The sequence below is a fragment of the Carya illinoinensis genome, chromosome 5 (assembly GCF_018687715.1).
Source record: "Carya illinoinensis cultivar Pawnee chromosome 5, C.illinoinensisPawnee_v1, whole genome shotgun sequence".
NCBI lineage: Eukaryota > Viridiplantae > Streptophyta > Magnoliopsida > Fagales > Juglandaceae > Carya > Carya illinoinensis.
In genome coordinates, this window is record NC_056756.1 from 462395 (window position 1) to 475586 (window position 13192).

Consider the following 13192-nt stretch of genomic DNA (forward strand, 5'->3'; position numbering starts at 1 on the left):
ACACGAGGTGGTGCAAGAGGAATAATCGAATCCTGACTTCCGAAGTTTAACTCCATGCTAAGCTCGAAAAAAGGAGCAAACATAAAAGATGAATAATCAATCTCCATGCATGATCAGCAATTGGTACATCCTGTTTCAACATGCCATAGTTCGTCAGCCTCAACAGTTGCTCCCTTGAGATGCAAGTGTTTTTCCCTCTTTTGGAACTCTGTCAAACCCTTTCCACTTCCAGTCACACCAACCTTGCCACTTGGGTCCTGAGGAGACTTGAAGATGCTCTCCCGTTTACGCCCCGAAAAGAAACCGATCTGACATTGTAAACAGGAAACAACAAATTAGGGAGAGTAGGCGTGCGCACACCTCGACATTAATATATTTTCTAATTTTCTTATTCATATTTTTTTATCATTTTAAAACATTTTTTTAAAAATATATAAAAAAAATATCAAAGACACTAATAATCACTTCCTTCATCATTAAGTAAAAAACAAAATAAAAAAAATTAAAATGCATGAGATGTCAAAATGAGGTGTCAAAAGTGAGTGGGCAAAATAGCATTTCTCTATTTTTTTATACGGCGGTCCTCACAATTCCAGTTTTGTAGGAAGGAATCAAGGCATGAAATTGACCAGAAATGTGTGCATTACATTCAGAATATAAAAGATCATGAAATTCATACTGCAAGTGCATGTCAAACTAAAAAATTTCTGTGCCAGAACTAGAAGTACCTTCTTAGCCTTGCCTTTGATCGACTGGAACTGCTGCCAAGCATTCTGCCGCTTATTCTGTGACACCTCAAGTTGCTCAAGCCGCATCTTTGACTTAAACTCATGTATCTTCTTACGCTTTGCAGCTTTCTGTAAATATGATAGTTGCAAGTATATCACTTCAGCATCCTAATATAACAGCTGGGCTGGCAACAAATCTATGAATGTCATGGAAATCCTAACCATTTCACTAAACTTTTTTTTGTAAGTCTCATTTCACTAAAGTAACAGTGACAAGTTCCTTTTTTTTTTTTGGCTTATCAAACACCAGAAAAACTAAAGATCATTGCCAACTACAGTACCAAAGATAGGGCTGAGCACCGATCCAACCGGAGTCGGATTTGGCCTCCTCCGACTTTGTTAGAGGCCGAATCTGACCTCCGACTCCGACTCCGTTTGCATCTCACTCCGCTCCGACTCCGACTTGTCAGAGCAAAGTCGGAGCGGTGTCGAAGTTGAGCTTTTTGTTGGGCTTTTTTTTAGACTTTTTTCCTTGACCCAATTAACATTTCAATTTTACAATTTATAACTCTAATCGGATTTGGGCTTCTATATCAAATTTTTTTTAAATATAATTTGAGATTTCTAATTTATGTAACCAAAATTATCACATTAGAAAATAAAACTAAATTCAAAATCCATCACTATAAAAAATAAAACTAAATTCAAATGTGCAACCAAAATTAAAAACTAAATTAAAACTAAATACACACATTAAAATTACATAACCAAAATTAAAACTTAAAATTAAAAATACATAACCAAAGGTCTAAAATTACAACCTAAAATTAAAAATACATAACCAAAATTACCACCTAAAATCATTCATTCAAAATTACAAGTTAAAAAAACACAACCAAATCTAGTATCCCCATGCTATTGTCATTTCAACAACAACAACAAACAAAATAACATAGAACCAAAAACACCAATCATCTATCCCATCCAGATTCCATCATCTATCCTCCCAAATTATCCAATCAACTCATGTCTCATCATCCATCAACAAGTTCTAATTCCAACATCAATAAGTTACAATTTACAACTTGCAATAATAGAACCAATACAAATTACAAAAAATGTCATTTTTCAACTTGTGCCTGAAAAAAAAAAAAAAAATTAGTAAGGAAATAAGATACCATATAAATTTATAAAAATAAAGAAAGTAAAATTGAAATAAGATACCAGAAACAAGATTGTCAATCCTCTTCATGAAGTATGCTGATCATAGAATTGGCTAATTCTGCATTAAGATATTAAAGTATAAGAAATTAGTATTACAAAATGTTAAAATCAACTCATATAACAACTTAAAAAAATCTCTAAATATATTACCTGAGTCTACCTTATAGCTCTTTGCATCATCAATGGCTTCCGAATAATTTTGACTCAAGCATATAAGAGTAGACTTCAACCAATTTTGCGAGCACACAAGAGCTTCTACAGTTTTAGGAGCCAAAGAACTCCTAAACGGATCTAGGACACGGCCTCCTGTGCTAAATGCTGACTCAGATGCAACGGTGGTGATAGGAATGGCCAATATATCTCTTGCCATTAAAGCAAGAATCGGATACTTGGTGGAGTTGACTTTCTACCAAAGTAAAATGTCGAAACTCCCCGTAGGAATCTCAATGTTTTCCAACAAATACCGCTCTAACTCCGATTTACAATCGATCAAAGATGTTGTATGGTCTTTATGAAACTCTATCAAAAAATCCAAGGGATCATAATCTGTAACAGTACTACTACTCCCCATTGATGCACTAGCTTTACTGCTCTGAGTTTTGTTAGCACCAGTTACGCACCCACCACCAAACTCTACATATGCCTCATACAAATATTTCATATCCGTGCAACAAATTCCTCACCCTTCTCCTCACCCAATGTTTTCTTGAACCAATATGCTTGAGTGACCAATTTGAACTGCGGATTAAGAATAGCAGCAATAAACAACAACCGATTTATTTTTTCAAGATCACCCCAGTATTTATTATACTTTGTCTTCATTCTGAAAGCCATTGAACTCAAATGTCGATTACTATTGTCACAAAAATTATTCAAGTGTTTATGAATGACAATAAGCTCTTGGATATAATTATTTGATGTGACATATAGTGCACCAGAAATGCGCAATGTAACACCATAAAATATTTGAAGAAACTTTGAAAAGTTTCTTATGGTCTCCCAATCATCTGGCCGAGGAGCTCCTAGACCCTTTTTCCCATGTCCATCCTCAGACAAATAAACTCGTGAGTAGGGATCTTCATCAAGCAAAAGTTGGAAGGCTTTTTGATACTTCTCAGCCACGTCCAACATAAGAAAAGTTGAATTCTATCTAGTAGGCACGTCAAGAGTCAAAAAACTAGAGCATTGAATTTTAGATCTATCAACACAAGACTTGAAAGTGGCAAGTCTTTGGGGAGAAGACTTCACATACTTAATTAAATTTCGGACCCTTACAATTGAGTCATCAACATCTTTCAAACCTTCACTCACAATAAGGTTTAAGATGTGTGCCGTACACCTCATGTAAATAAACTCGTGACTTGCAATACAATCCGCACTTCCTATTTTCCTTGTTCTCAACCAATCAATAGCGGAGTCGCTAGAGGTAGCATTATCCACTGTAATTGTGAGGATTTTTTCAATACCCCAATCAAGCATACACTCCTCCAACTCCCTCCCAATCGTTGCCCCCTTATGGTCACTAATCCGAACAAATGAAATGATCCGCTTATGTAACTTCCAATTATTATCAATAAAGTGAGCGGTCACACACATGTAATTAATATTTTGGATAGAAGTCCAAGTGTCAGTGGTTAGGCATACTCTAAGTTTGCTGGTCAAAAACATTTTCTTCAAAGTATCATTCTCTCTCAAGAATACCCTCATGCAGTCACGCATTACGATAAATCGATAAGGAATAGGAAACCTTGGATTAAGGGCTTTAACAAATTCTCGAAACCCTTCTCCCTCAATACATCTAAATGGTAGCTCATCCATTATCATCATCCTAGCAAGGGCAGCTCATATTTTTTTCTCATTATATTTGGCCATCTCTAAGGTCTTCTCCCCTTCCCCTCCTTCACTTCTTACTTCCGGAACTAAGAATGTTTGACTATTGTCCAATTTACTCTTACGATTTTTGTGGCAAAGTTGGATGTGTGTTTTCATGGCCAAAGTGCCTTGCCTTTTGGGATGGCATTTTCATTGCCTATGATAATGGTTACAAGTAGCTATAGGCTCTTCGGGATCACAATCGGACACTCTTGTGAAGTGGGACCATACCTCAAACTTATTCTTAAGATTTCTACTACCAGGTGGAGGGCGAGGGGTAGAATGAAAGGCACTAGGAGTGCCTATCGAAGAGCCTATTGGTCCGCTAGACTCATCAACTATTGGACTGGGAATATCAATCGGTTGTTCTGGGGTTGGAATGTCAGGACAAGATGCACCTGTGGATGTAGGAGTGTTTGTACCTTCCATATCCATGATTTAATAACTAGAACTGTAGAACACAACAACGAAGATAAACATAAACAAAATACATTCATGAACTAATGTAAATATTACTCAAGTAAATCAACCAAAATATGCCACCAACGAAAATATGCTTTATTTAGTGGACATAGACTATAGTAGCTAGCCGGATTCACCTATGGCTTTAAAATACAAAAAAATTCAGAAAAAAAAAATGAACCTTGAAAGCCATTATGTTAAATTCTAGAGCTTATATCTGGAGGAGTGTTGGATAAGTAATTATAAGGTGCTAATAAATATTGTGATTTCACTGCGATGTGTGAAAGGTAATGATTTACAATTTGAGATTTAAGTTTCTTCTAATGAATATTAGCAATGCCAATGTAATTTGGTTAAAAAGCTTAAGAAATTGAGCTTTAATCCCTTAATATTATTCTATATATTCATGTAATTATTACTGTCATCTAACAAAATAATTATTAATTAATCCTTTATCTTCATTTTTTTAGCCGAAAGGAATCCAAAGCCTGGCAACTACACCTGGAATATTACTCCAACAGGAAACTGCAGAGTCATACCGCGTACTACATCCTCAACACTTACCGGTCTTTTAAACACGAGAAATATTATATATAATTATATATTGAACTACATCTTTAAACTGCTAGTTTGCAAATTCAACAAAAAAGGGAAAAAGAAAAAAAAAAACAACAAATCTAGTGCATAATATTAGCCGACCTCACAATAGCAGATAAAAGAGAGAGAGAGAAATCAAAAATCAACAACCAACAAACAAATCAACAATCAACAACCAAACCCATTGCATTTAAAAGAGAAATAAAAAATAATATCGTGGCGTCGTCGGAGTCTCGGAGATACCAGATTTCAAACCCATATCCATGAATCAAACACTAGAGAGAGAGAGAAAGAGAGAGAGAGAGAGGAGATACCGGAGAAGCCGTCGGAGGCTGGGGCTACGCCGTTTCGTGGTGGCTGTGGGAGTCAAAGGCTGGGGCTGCCGCTGCGCCATTTCAACTTTCGTGGGGGCTAAGTTTGCAGTATAAAGTTTTGGAGTATAAACCCTAATCAGAAATCAAATATAACAGACTTCACTTCAGTATCGGGGGGGGGGGGGGGGGGGGGAATAAAACTGGTCTTAATACTTCAGTACAGACCCGTTTGCCTCCAAAACGGCGCCGTTTTACTAAAATTAACTCAGTTTTGGCAACCAAAACAGAGTCCAACGACGCCGTTTGGGCTCTGTTTTGGTATTTTCAGCCCCCCTTTTTTTTTAACTCTATATCAAATATTAATTTTGTTTTAATACTATATATATTAACTATACTATTATATATAATATAACTATATATTATGTAAGTATAACTATATATATTATATAAGTATAGTTAATTAGTAAGTTAAGATATAACTATATATATTATAGTATATAAGTATAACTTTATATATATATATATATATTATATAAGTATAGTTAATTAGTAAGTTAATATATAACTATATATATTATAGTATATATATTATATATACTATATAAGTTACTATATATACTATATAGTAACTTATATAGTAACTTATAGTTAATTAGTAATGTAAATTAACTATATAAGGTATAGTTATATAAAATATGTAAATATATATGATTAATGTATAAAAAATAAATAGTATAGTAACTATATATTATATAAGCCCTTAATATATATAGTATATATATAATCTATAATTATATATAATATAACTATATATTATATATTAACTTATAGTAAACTAGTAATGTAAATTGTAAAATATAAAATAAGCTATAGTAACTTATATAGTAACTTATAGTAAATTAGTAATGTAAATTAACTATATAAGGTATAGTAACTTATAGTAATTTATAGTAAATTAGTAATGTAAATTAACTATATATGGTATAGTAATTAGTAACTTATAGTGTAACTAATAACTATATTAACTTATAGTTACTTATATTAAATTAGTAATGTAAATTAACTTATAGTAACTATATTAACTTATATTATTCATTATAATGTTTATACATTATTATTTATTAGATGTTAATATATTGATAACACATTTTTTTATAAAATATGCACAATATCGGAGTCGGAGTCGGAGTAGCAGTCGGAGTCGGAGCAGAAGTCGGAGTCGGAGTTGGATTGGAAGTCAGAGTCAGAGTTGGATGGGAAGTCGGAGTCGGATGATTAATCAGAGTTGGAGTCGGTGTATCGGAGTCGGATCGGAGCGGAGTCGGAGTCAAGACACCTCCACCTCCAACTCCAACTCCAACTCCGAATTTTTGGATTTCTGCTCAGCCCTAACCAAAGATACCAATTATTGCTAAATCTTAAGCAGCATGCACAACTTACCACATCTTCTGGGTCATTGGGCTCTATACGAAGCTTTGCTGGTAAACTCCAAGACTGAAAGTCCATGGAAGCAACTAGCGCAATCTTACGCTTGATAGCTTCAGCCACTCTCTCAGCTTCAGCCAAAGCATTGACGCCCCTTCTTGAATTGGCCTGACATTGGCAGGATCCACCTGGAATTAACAACCATAAGTAATATCCAATGCTGCTGCTGATGTGAATGAAATTCATTCAAAAAATCATCTTAATAATAAGATTCACAAACTGCAGGTACAAGGATAAAAACCAACAAGATTAGAATAGGCTTAGTATGGTGTGGCCGAAAGAAAATCAAAATCTATTTAAAAAGGGACTCCTGTTTGCAAAGGGTTGCTTTAGCAGATGGCACATGTATCATCTTTTGCACTATTTTTCTTATCCAACTTTATCATAGTTGGGTTTTCATTTCATTATTTGAGAAGTTCCTACTTATTTGCAAAACCCTTTCTTCCTCCATTACAATTTTTCTTTGTTTTTGTATCATATCCTACTAAAACAATGTGGATTAGACAAGAAAAAAATGGTTTGCCTGCCAAAGTCACCGTATGAGCATATCAGCTATCACCTTCCACATGTTCAGTTATAAAACGGTAGGGCAAACAAAAAGTTGTGAAGCCAATTGTTGGAAATTATTGACAGATCACTTCCATAAATCAAGCCAAGATCTCCTCCATTTATTTAACAACATGATTTTAGCAATTTAGCCGTTTCCTTTGTAATTATCAATCATACCATACTTAGTTAGTTACCTTAGATGGATTTGTTCTTGTATCTATTTATTTTTTACCATTCTCAATGTAAAAAAATCAAGTTACGGAAATACAAGAGTTGTGTTCTTAACATGGTATCAGAGCCTAAACCCGATCCCTCCCTCTCCATGACCCCATGGCTTCTTCCACTGTCCCCTCTCCATATACCCTTCATCCCTCTGACTCCCCTAGTCTCATACTTGTTTCCGGTCTCCTCACCGGTGACAATTTTCCCAAATGGCAAAAAGCCATGACCCGTGCACTTAACGCCAAAAACAAACTAGCTTTTGTCGATAGCACTCTCCTCCCACCCGAAATCTCTTCTCCAGATTATAGACAATGGAACCAAACTAAAGATATGGTTCTTACTTGGCTTCTCAATTCCATCAGCCCCTCCATAGCCAACTCCCTTGAATTCCATACTGACCCACGAGCCGTATGGCTTGATCTCCAGTCCAGATTTTGTCACGGCAACAATGCTAGAATTTACCATCTCAAACGTGAGTTGTCTTCCCTGCAGCAACACAATCACTCAGTTCATGATTATTACAATCAAATCAAGCAAATCTGGGATGAACTTAGTCACTTACAGCCAACCAATGATCTCAAACAATTACAGCAACAAGCTGAAGATGAGAGAGTTTACCAATTTCTTCTTGGCCTCAATGAATCATTTTCCCAACTCAGAACCCAAATCTTAGCCATGGAAACCCTTCCCCCCCATCACAAAAATTTTTTCTATTCTTTTTCAGGAAGAGCAGCAGCGCCTTTTCCACCTCCGGCCACCACCGACGAATGCCCATATCCTTGCTGCTCACTCCGGTGGACCCACGAAACAGCCCCTGCAATGCACCGTCTGCGCAAAATGGGTCACTCCCGTGACCGTTGTTGGCGTGTGATCGGCTACCCAGCAGGCCGAGACAATCGTGGCAAGCAGCGGCCCTCTTTCCTCGAAAAACCACCCTCAACCTCGGCGCCGATGGCTCATCAAGTCTCCACCTCTTCTCCACTTCCTGGTTTGACCCATGAGATGTACCAAAAATTGCTTGATCTGCTTCAACCGAACCCTTCCTCTGCAAATTTCATGGGTAAAGTCTCTTCCTCTCTTCCCTTTGACAGCCGCTCCGATTGGGTGGTGGATAGTGGTGCCACTGACTACCTATGCCATGACCGACGGCTATTCTCTACTCTGTCTCCCCTATCTTATGATCAGAAAGTGACTTTACCAAATGGGCATGTCATAAACATTGAAGGAATCGACACTTGTCCTTTGGCCGAACACCTCACCTTGCATAATGTCTTCTTTGTCCCTCAATTTCTATTTAATCTCCTCTCTGTTCCCAAACTCACAAATACTAATTCTTGCATTATTTCTTTTTCTTCTTCTACTGTTTCTTTTCAGGACCCACAGTTGACGAGGCTGATTGGAGCGGGTGAGCTTTGCAATGGACTTTATGTGTATCAGCCCCAACCCATTACTGCTTTTTCCACTTAGACTGCTGCGAATAAAATTTTATGGCACCAACGCCTAGGTCATCCTTCCCGCTTAGTTCTTCCTAGTCTTTTTAATAATCCATGTGTTATCTCTGATTGTGATATTTGTGCTCGTTCTAAGCACACCTAACTTCCTTTTCCCATTTCTACTCATAACAGTACCATGATTTTTAATAGAATATTTTGCGATATTTGGGGAGGTTATCATACTCCTTCTATTTGTGGTGCTCATTATTTTCTTACAATTGTTGATGATTTCTCTCGCACTACTTGGATCTATCTCATGCGTTATAAATCTGAAGCATACACTTAACTCCTGCATTTTTTTTCCCTTATCAAAAATCAATTTCAAACCACGGTTAAAATTATTAGAACTGATGATGGCCAAGAATTTCTTTCTCATAAATTTCAAAACTATCTTCATGATCACAGCATCCTTCATGAACGTACTTGTGTTGAAACTCCACAACAGAATGGTGTTGCGGAACGTAAACATCGGCACCTCCTGAATGTTGCTCGTAGTCTGCGTTTTCAAGCTCATCTACCCTTGAAATTTTGGGGTGAATGTGTCCTCACCGCTGCCTATCTCATCAATCGCACTCCCAGTCGCCTTCTTAAAAATAAATCTCCTTTTGAACTTCTTTTTGCTATCCCGCCCACCTATACTCATTTACGCATTATCTTTGTTATGCCCAAACTCTCCATGCTTCCCGTGACAAATTCTCCCATCGTGCCTCCAAATGCATCTTTCTTGGTTATCCTAGCACTCATAAAGCCTATAAACTCTATAATCTAGACACTCAGGTTGTTTTTTATTCTCGAGACGTCACTTTCCATGAACATCAGTTTCCTTTCTAAGATGTTTCTATTTCTCCAACTACACCTCTCCCTATTATTCATCTCCCCGTCCCTGAACCCATCTTACCACCCTCTACCCCTACCTCTCATATTTCCAATTCCTCTCCTCCCTCTCCCCCTCCTCCTCCTCCTCGTCCTCGTCGCACCACTACTCGACCAGCATATCTTCAAGACTACATATGCCCGACCATACACACTGAGTCCACTGCATCCTCACTTGCTGCATCAACCTCAGGTACTGCTCACCCTTTATCCGCTTTTCTTTCTTATTCTCGTTTCTCCCCTTCTCATCTTATTTTCTTAAATGCTCTCACTGTTTCTACTGACCCTACCTCTTATTCTGCTGCCACTCGTCATGCCCATTGGCGAGCCGCCATGTCTGCTGAACTTCACGCTCTTGAAGCTAATTCCACATGGACACTTGAGTCCTTTCCTCCTGGCAAGAAACCCATTGACTGCAAATGGGTGTTCAAAACCAAACTTAAAGCAGATGGCTCTGTTGAACGATACAAAGCTCAGCTAGTCACCAAAGGCTACACTCAAGTTGAAGGCCTCGACTACCATGAGACTTTTGCTCATGTTGCCAAAATTACCGTTCGGTATTTATTGGCTGTTGCTGCTTCTCGCCAGTGGATCATTCACCAACTTGATGTCAATAACGCCTTCTTACATGGCGACCTTGATGAGGAAGTCTACATGACTCCTCCTCCTGGCTATTGTTCGAAAGCCGAGACTCGCGTTTGTCGCCTGCGCAAATCCCTCTACGGCCTCAAACAAGCCTCCCGCAACTGGTTTTTTAAACTAACTACTATGCTTCTTGATGCAGGTTTTTCTCAATCTCAGGCGGATCATTCTTTATTCACCTTGGTCACTTCTACCAGTGTTATTCTTGTTCTTGTATATGTTGACGATATTTTGGTCGCTGGCAGTGATCGTTCTCAAATTGAGGTCTTCAAACATGTTCTCTCCACACACTTCAAAACAAAAGATCTCGGCCCTCTTAAATATTTTCTTGGTCTCAAAGTTGCTCGCTCATCTCAAGGCATCTTCCTCAACCAACGCAAATATGCTCTTGAAATCTTATCTGATAGTGGACAACTCGGTGCTCGGACCGCTTCCTTTCCCATGGAACAAAACTTGAAGCTCACCAATCACGACGTCTCTCTCCTTTCAGACCCTTCTCCCTATCGTCGACTTGTTGGTCGTCTCATATACTTGACTATTACTCGTCCTGATATTGTTTTTGCAGTGAACATTCTCAGTCAATTCATGCACGCTCCTCGTGCTCCTCACATGCAGGCTGCCACTCGAATTCTTCGCTACCTCAAAGGCAGTCCCGGACAAGGCATTTTCTTTCCCTCCTCCAACACTCTTCATGTTACTGCCTATACTGATTCTGATTGGGCCAGTTGCCCCACCACTCGTCGCTCCACCCCCGGCTACTTTGTTCAACTTGGCTCTAGTCCCGTTTCTTGGCGTACAAAAAAACAGACTACCGTGGCCCAGTCCTCCACTGAAGTTGAATATCGCGCCATGGTCGTCGCCAGCTGTGAACTCACTTGGTTGAAACAGCTCCTCACTGATCTTGGTGTCTCTCATCCCGAGCCTATTAGCCTTTATTGTGACAATCAATCGGCCTTACACATTGCTCACAATCCTATATTCCATGAACGCACTAAACATATTGAAATTGATTGTCACCTTGTTCGTGATAAAATTCGATCCGGACTCCTTACTGCTGTTCACACCTGCTCCCATGAGCAAGTTGCTGACATCTTCACCAAAGCATTGGGCCATGATCTCTTCCATCATTTTTTAAGCAAGTTGGGCATTACGAATCTCCATGTGCCAACTTGAGGGGGCGTATTGACAGATCACTTCCATAAATCAAGCCAAGATCTCCTCCATTTATTTAACAACATGATTTTAGCAATTTAGCCGTTACCTTTGTAATTATCAATCATACCATACTTGGTTAGTTACCTTAGATGGATTTGTTCTTGTATCTATTTATTTTTTACCATTCTCAATGTAAAAAAATCAAGTTACGGAAATACAAGAGTTGTGTTCTTAACAGAAATGATGATGTAAAGCAGTTATAATCAAGATGGATACAGTGAAGATGGTATTACAAGAAAGTAAAGATCACAAACCAAGAGAAAAGAAAGGGATGATTATGTTGTGGTAATGATGGTCGCTTTTGGAAAATACTTATACACGATTGCATTAACTGAGTAAAAAAAAAATCTATACAATGTAAATGTAAACAGTAAAAAAGAAGGCTAACAAAAGAAAAGGGAGAAGGGAGAAGTACTAGTCAAGGAAGAATGGGCGAAAAGGAACTGGTTAGTTATTAAGATGTTAATCATAAAAAGATTAATTAGATATTTACAAGTTGGTGCATAAACATGCAGTTTAGATATATATATATATATATATATATATATATATATATATATATATATATATTCTTTAACTACGAATAGATCATTTTATAAAAAGTAAATTTACAAATTTGTATAGTTTGATGTGATATATCATATTATAAAATTATTTTTATTGTAAAATAAATCTAACGCGCGTATCACATTAAATTAATTAACCACGTTAGTTTGTGAATTTATTTTTAAGAAATATTTTTGTTAGTGTAATTAGCTAGCTCTTCTCGTATTATCAATTAACCCATGGGTACTAGCTAGAAGGTGGACGGAACTCCAATATTATGCCATGATCATCACGATCATGAGTAGCTGTTTTGCTTTGGGGTGGAAGTGTGGAGCGAGTGGGAGGCAGGGGCCATGCCGACTTTAAGCCAACAATTTCATCATGATCATCTATTGTTAAAAGACATGCATGATCTGCCGTTGGTACTTAGGGGAGAAGCTGGGGCCCTGGCATCAAGACATATATGATGTTTGAGACATGTCTTGTTTTGTTAAATTAAAGGCGCATGATCATCTATAATTGACAAAATGAATACAAATGAAAAGTGGGACAACTGATCCAGTACGTACATTTTCTTATATATATATATATATATATATATGCATCGCATCTCTCTGATCTATCTCTCTCAAAATTATCAACTTCTTCTTTTTTGGCTTTATTCATATATATACACCTTTTTCTTGTATGTGTGTGTGTGCGTGTGCGCGTGTGACTCAATACTCAATAGGCCGATTAGCTAGATACATTAATTCTAGTCAAATTAAAATTAAGTCTCCGATGCACTTGAAAAAGTGTATCTTTTAATTTTCTCACTAATTTTATGCACGCTTTGCAATTTTCATTTAGTTCATGTTGATCGTACTGATGATCATGGCAATTAGGGGAGTTGAGATTTTCAATATATATATAGATATTATATGTCATATTGTATGTCTCTAATTATAACGAAATAAGATGTAGAGAATAG

General features: G+C 37.2%; 1 pseudogene; it reads right to left on the reverse strand.

Moving 5' to 3' along the window:
• LOC122309169 lies at positions 1 to 7918 on the reverse strand (annotated as a pseudogene).
• Between the last annotated feature and the right edge of the window lie 5274 nt (positions 7919 to 13192).